Source organism: Anser anser, assembly GCF_964211835.1.
Source record: "Anser anser genome assembly, chromosome: 11".
NCBI lineage: Eukaryota > Metazoa > Chordata > Aves > Anseriformes > Anatidae > Anser > Anser anser.
Genome location: NC_139732.1, coordinates 12851211 through 12858332, shown reverse-complemented (window position 1 = coordinate 12858332; position 7122 = coordinate 12851211). Strand labels below are relative to the sequence as shown.

Below are 7122 nucleotides of genomic sequence, written 5' to 3'. Positions count from 1 at the left end.
GTTGCAAGGTGATGGTGCCAAAAGTTAACCTGCTGTCCCAGGACAGCCCATGGCGGTGCCTTTGGCCAGCCCTCTGCCTCCCTCTTCAGCATCTGCTAGCTCCGTGGCCCAAATGCAGCACGACAAGACAGTGCATTAGTGAGGAGCGGGATGAAATCATTAGGACCAATGGATCCCCCAGAGCGGGAGGTATTGATCAGCTGCAGGTCAAGGAGAAGGTCAAGGGCAGAGAGGCAGGCTGCAGGCACGGGGAGCTGAGTTTTGGGCTGCTCCTGTGAAGGCTTCCAGGCTAAGGAAGGAGCAGGGGCTGCGAGGGCTGCTCGAACCCCTCCAGGCACATTGTGCTGCCGGAGCAAGGACTGACCAGGCCGGCAGCTGTTCTCGTACGTGCTGCTCTGCCCCGCTGCATCCCCCTCCTTGCTTAGAGACCCCAGCAGGAAGCCAACGCCTGCCAGACCCCAGGTGTGTTCCCTGCCTGAGAGCAGAGAGGCACTGCCTGGCTCCTGTGTCCCAAAACACCATCGGTGGCAACCAGGGAGCTGTGGAAACTTTAGGAGCAATCAAGTCTTCCCCCTGCATCACCACCCCTTAAACCATCATGGCACCTCAGGGCCAGAGAAGCTGTGCCTTGGAAATGGCATTAGCCCACTCTCCGGGGGAAGGTAAGAGCAGGCATTGTTGTTCCATCACGATGAGCGCCGTGTAATTGGAAATGATTAACGCTGCCTTTGAGAGCGTGCCAGTCTCTGGGCTCCAAGGAGAGAGACCCCGCTGTCTTTGCTCTGTCTCTCGCCTGTCAGCTTGTTGGGCACATCTGCGTGCACGCAGTCGCTCTCGGAACAGCTCTGCCCTGCTCTACTGACAGGTATTTATTTAGAGCCTGTCTTGGCTCTGAGCAGGGGCTGTCACAGGAACAGCACCACAGGGCTGGCACCGGTGCTGCCCCTCATGCGCAGGGAGGAGGGACGGAGGCAGAAGCAGGCAGAGCCTGGCTCGGAGCCCGAAGGCCTTGGCAGCCCGGCTAGGACCTGGGAAATGGCTCTTCCCGAAGAGGCAGCTGTCTGCATCTCTCTGCGTTTTGAGGAACCTCTTGCCCAAAACAATGTGCTCGCCATGCGGAGACGCTTGGTGCCCAGGTTGCTTTGAGAGGCTTCCCCTGTTTCCCCCTGGTGCAGCTCCAGATGTGAGGGGGTGTTGCACCCACCCTGCTTCATGCAAAACCCAGGTGAGATGGGTGGATCCTGTGCTTTCCCTGTGTTTTGAACAAGGCTACGGTGTTCCTTGAGGTGGTTTGAGGCCTTGGATACCCAACTCTTGTTCCCCAGGGACCCTGCATCCTGTGCCCAGCTGTGGACATGCTGAACTGCAGGGCCAGGTCCCTCCCTGCACAGATCAGCCTTGCTTTGCCATAGCCGCTGCGTGCTTGGCCGCCCAACACTGCAGGTGGAACCAGGCGTTCAGTCCCAGGCAGCCGTGCCTGTGCAGGTGCAAGGCTCAGAAACAAGCTGACGGCAAAGTCCCGGGGGCTGCTGCCCTCCTGGCTTCACCCCAGGGACATCACCCCTGGGTGCAGCTGACCCGTGGGAATTCCTCTCGGCAGGTTGCCAGGCTTCTTGTTTTTCTGGCTTTTGATCAAAATCCTCCCGTTTTGCTGAAGCGGAAGGGCTGCAAGGGCAGGAAGGGGCGGAGGGGACCCTGCACGGAATGGAAAGAGAAACTTGAATGGGGCCCATCCCTATTAGAGGGACGCAGGAGCACATCTCGCTGGGGCCCTTGGGCTGGGGCAGAGCTTGCAGGCAAGATGGAAAATTACTGGTGGCCACGCACTGCCAGGGCAGGAGGTGACTGGGGGGCTGGAGGCCTGCCAACCCTGGCACATGCTTTGTGCTGAGGTCAGGGAGAAGACGGGGCACGGCAAATCCCTATCCTGTGCCGGGTGGTGGAGGCAATGCCCCCACCCTGGGCTCACGGGCTGTACTGCAGGGGAAGGATGCTGAGCTCCCTGCGGGATTGCATCTTCCCAGGCAGCTCCAGCGAAATGCAGCGTGTTAGGCTGGAGCCCGGTGTGAGAAGCTTCTGCCTGCTGCTGCTGCATCCCAGGCCGTGAGCTTGTGTGTGAGCAGTGCCCCGTCCCAGCTCCCCTGGCAGTCCGGGGGAGGCTGACCCATACAGGGCTTGAGCACACGCCCAGAGCTCTCCAAGGGCTCCCACAATGTGGGGGTCCTAGGCAGGGTTTGAGAGGGTCTCTTCTGATGTGCCCGAGACCCACGCGCTCCACTGTCATTCTGCTTCTGATAATTTCGGAGCCAGCGAGTCATGGGCATTTCACTGCCCTGTGGATGCAAGGCTGGGGTGGATTGCCCTGCCCCGGGCGGGCAGGCAGTGCGGGGCAGGATGGAGCCCATCACCAGCAGCTGGTGTTCCAGCACCACTGCTTCAAACCCCAGCCAGCCTGGGAGCCCCCTCACTGTGGCCACAGCTGCCGAAGGGCTGTTAGCCACAGCACGTGGCCCCGTGCCCGCAGAGCTGCTCGGTCTCAGCACAGGCACGTCCCTGTGGGTGCTCGGGTAGCCCTCTCACCACTCTGTGTGCGTTGCCAGTTTCTGAGGGATGGTTCGTGGGCATTTTTGAAACAGACCCTTTGCACATCTCACCCGTTGCCTCGTTTCACAACACTGCCTTGCTTCTCCCCCTTTGTGAACAGCTTCACCAAAAGAGCCCATCAAAGACCCAGAGCAGAGCAAGGCCGGGCCAGCAGCCGTGCACTCCAAACAACATCTCGATTTAAGGGTGACAACAAAAAACATCACACTCACGCACAACCCAGGCTAAATTTAGCTCTGAGTCCTCTGCACATCATCACCGGACTGCGAGTGCCTCGGGGCGGTACCCAGTCTCCGTTAAACCTTTCGATGCGGGCACATCGAGCGCGCCGATTCCCCCCCAGGTGCTGTGGGCAGACACCATGTCCGCCTCGGGCTGCTTCCCCCCTGCCCCGGATCAGCCCGGCTGCAGGGCAGGGCCTGGTGCCTCACCCTTCCCTGCCTCGGCGTCCGGGTGCAAACCTCTGCGTCCGCTGCTGGTAACGGCAGCGTCTTCCCAGCTGCCCCCGGCTGTCCCCTGCCGGCACCGCTGCCACCAGGTCCTGGGGTGGAAACGGAGGACGGAGGCCTCAGGGTACGGGGGTGCCCTCGGTGGGGTGTGTGGGGGGGTCCCAGCTCACCTCTGCTGAACCAAAACGGCTCCGTGGTCCTGGCCTAGGAGCTTGTGGGAGGAGCAGGGTCACGTTGGAGCCTTTCTTTTAGAAAAGGCCTCTTTTTACTGAAATCTGTCCAGGCTTCTTCCACAGATGGCCCCAGGGCTTCATGCCCTGCCACCTCCCCTCTGCCGGCAGCAGTTCTCCCTTCTCAGTCGGTGGTTCTGGCCCCTCTCCGCTTGCAGGTGGGACAGAGGAGGCAGCTCAGTTGCTGGGGATTTGGGCCGGCCGGGCAGCCTCCAGCTGGGCTCGTCCAAGGCAGTGACCCTCAGGGAGGGAGGTGGCTCTGCTGGGAGCAGCAGCACTGGGAAACACCTGAGCCCTCACTGGCGTTTTGCTTTGCTGCCAGCAGCCTGGCAGCACGCACGTCTCAGCTCCCCTTTCCCCGTCCACCTGCCCGGTGCTGTGCCGTGCCTCACTAGAAGCGGAGCTGCCAAGAGGCTGCCTGTGGGTAAGGCCTGCAATCCCGGCAGCCTGCTTCTGGGCCCGCGCGCTCCGTGCCTGTTTCCTTACAAACAAATCCCGCAAGATGACAAGCAGCAAGGAGCACCAGAAAACCCTCAGGTGCGTGTTTCCAGCTTGCAGCGACGCAGGATGCAGGTGTAAAACCCATCCTCGCTGCTGCACATAACCCTGGGCTGCTGTGGAGAACTGCAAGCCCTGCGGGTGTGGTGGGGTCAGCCCCATCCTCTGGCAAATGCCCGTTAAGGAGCTGTGCCTATGGGCAGCTCAGGCTGGGGGACAGAAAGGAGCTGCTGCTTCTGCATCCGTGAGGAAAGTCCTTGCTCCCTGTGCTGCTGCTGGCATTGGCAGTAACATGGAAAATTCCTCTGCTCTGCCGGTGGAGGAGTCGATCCACGCACAGTAGAAGGAGGGGGCTGCAAAACGATGCCTGCTAGGGTGTGTCCTTGGGGAGTGCGCCAGCTAGCCCGGGCAGAGGGGTCCAGATCCCCATTGGGGAACTTAAAACAGCATCTCCTGCTGCCTGGCTCGGCCCTGAGGGGCTGCAGGGGGAGGGCAGAGGCTGGCTTGGGATGAAAGGGTGGATGGCTCCGTCTTTTGGCTGGGACGGCACCCTCTGCTCCAGCCTGCAGCAGCAGGGCAGGGGCTCAGGTCCAGTGAGCGACACCACGCTCCTCGCAGCCTTTCCTCCGCTGCTGCACCAGAGGAGCACGGCAAAGGTGATGGCCCCAGCCTGGCTCAAACTCCCACCTCTGGCTTCTTCCTCCCACTGCTGGCTCCATCCGACTGGGGCAGCAGCGCCGGGCACAGGATCACTGCAGGGAGTGCGCACGGCTCCTTTTGTCTCTGTGGACCCACCTGCTTCAGGGGGCTGAGGGCTGGGGCAAGGTCCCGGTGGCCAGCCTGTGCCTGCTGCTGGCCCAGTGGCAGAAGGAGGGAGACATGACTGGCCCTGGCACCACGATACCATGGCACAGCCCAGCTGGGAGAGACTGAGGGGCTCGACTGTGGCAGCAGCTGCTGGAAACCCCTCTCCTGCCCCACCTTCCATGGGGAACACCCCCTGGGCTTGAGACATCCCCAGCACAGCCCCACTCTGTGGCACAAGCCTCCTTTGGCGTGGGGATGGGATGCCCCTCAAACAGCTGCAGCCCGACTTCAGCATCGTCACCAGCAGCAATGTCTCAAAGGGCTCCTGGGTGCCACAGCAGCACCAGGAAATGAGCATCGGAGGGGTGCAGGCAAACAGCAGGAAACGTCACAAGTCTGCAAGCAGCATCCCCAGACCCCCAGCAAAGTGTGGGGAGCCTTTGTCCACAGCTGTGACCTCCCTGATGCCGTCTCTGGAGCCAGACCTTGGTTTGACTGGCTTGGCGTCACATGGCTGAGCTAAAAGCACATGGAAAGCCATGTGGAAAATGCCACATTGACTTGCATTACAAACACAGTGAGAAGTAATGTGGAAAAATCCATGCTGTAAAACTTCCTCGCTTCCCTTTAAGCATGCAATTCAGGGTGCAGGCGGTTTCTGAACCCCTGCATGGGGTTATATTCCGCTGCCTCCACTTTAATGCATGGAGAGCTTGTGCTCTTTCCAGACCTGATTAATTGTGCAATTATTGCAGCCACATGGCCCTGCTCCTTTGGCAAGGTAGCCATCTAAAACCTGTTATTTGATAAAGCTGGACTTCTTGCAGAGATGATAAATTCCTGGTGTGAAAATCATTTATTCCTGTAGAAATCCCTGGCAGTTGGAGGAGAATGTGTAAATTTGCAGTGTCAAAAGGATCTGAAACCAACCCCAGCTCATCCCTGCCCAATTCAGAGGAAAACTCTTGGCTGCTGGGAGGGGGGATAAAAGGCAGCCCTGAAGGTGAGGAAGAGCTGATGCTCAGACAAGGATTAGCTGGCTCCTAGCTTGAACGGTCACCGTGCTGCCTGACATCCCATGTGTTTCCCCCCATCAAAGTGAGAAGGTGAACACAGCCTGGGATGCACAGCTATTGGTGACTCAAAAGGAGAGGCTGAAATCAACTGCGAGCTGGTTGCTATCCAAAAAGCCCAGGACAAGCTGTTAGAACAGATGTACCAGGGATGGAAATGGATGTGTGTCCCAGCAGCACATCTCTCTCCAGCCCCTGGGCGGACGTCTGTGGGATGAGCTGTGCTCGTGACCTAGCCACGCAGGAGGAGTGCCTGTGAGCAGTCACTGGCCACCACGGCTGGCCGGGGAGAGATGAGGCTGATGCTGGGGTGCCTGATTCCAGCCGGGTGCTGAGAGTAGCCCGTGGGTACCTCCTGCAGCCCAGAGTTTATGTTTAGGAGCAAACTTGGATCACTGAACGAGGGTGGCATTAACAAGGCTCTGGTCGAACCCCTGGCACCTTGAGAGTCCCTGGCTCCTCCAGAAACCTGGACAATGTTGCAATGCTGGTGGGTGAACCTCCTGCAGAGCAGCTGCCCTGCAGAGCCAGTGGTCCCTGGTGGGGCTGGATCACAGCCAGGGCAGAGGGAGGCACCACCAGCATCCACGCCCCATGCAGAAGGTCAGGGTCCTACATCTTCCCCGCTGTGGGTCTGGCCCCTGGTTTTGTCTGACCCAAACAGCCACCCCACAACCTGCTGTACCCAAAGCACCTGCCGTCCCAGCCCACCACGTCAGTGCATGGTGGCCGCTCCTGGGTGACCCTTCAGACCCCATCTCCCCAGTGCCTGCCCCCCCCCGACTCCTTGGCCATCGTGCCCTGCTGTGGGGATGCCATTACGCCGGTCCCCCTTATCCCAGGAACTGCCGGGCCCCTTGGCCGTGACTGTCAGGGCTCAGGGACTGTTCCCCAGCCTTGCCCGTCATTGTCCCGAGCTCCTGGGGACCCCCAGCTCTTTTGTCATCCCTTGGTCTTGTTCCCAGGCCCTTTGGCCTTCATGTCCCCACCCCCAGGGCCTCCCCAGACCTCTTGGCCATCCTGGCTCTATTCTGGCTATCTCTGCTGTTCAGATCCTGCCTTGTCCAGGGAACCTCCCCAGCCCCTTGACCACCACCACCCCGGGGACCTCCAGGCTGCTCCGCCTTTACGGGGACTCCAAGCCCCCTTGGGCATGGCCCCACACCTGGGGGGTCTCCCAGATCTCCCGGCCGTCGCTGTCCCCTGCTCCCCAGGGACCCCCCCGCACAGCCTCCCGGCCCCAGAGCCGCTCGGCACCCCCAGCCACCCCGGCCCCGCTCCGGGACCCCCCCCCGGCTCCCCGCAGGCCGCTGTGCGCTGCCCTCCACCCCCGCAGCTCCTCACCCGCCACCTCTCCATCTCCCCTTTCGCTCCCCCCGTTCCCGGCCCGGGCCCGTCGTCCGCCCCTTCCCGGCCCCGTTCCCGGCCCCATCCCCGTCCCCTCCTCTCCGGCCCCGCCGA

The 7122-nt window shown here is 61.0% G+C and overlaps 1 long non-coding RNA gene across 1 annotated transcript; it reads right to left on the bottom strand.

The window, feature by feature from the left end:
* Positions 1–269: 269 nt before the first annotated feature.
* LOC310905456 lies at positions 270–7007 on the bottom strand. The gene is made up of 2 exons (XR_014589050.1): positions 3224–7007; positions 270–3145 (listed from the first exon to the last, which is right to left on the bottom strand). It is a non-coding gene; the product is annotated as an uncharacterized lncRNA (long non-coding RNA).
* Positions 7008–7122: the final 115 nt, after the last annotated feature.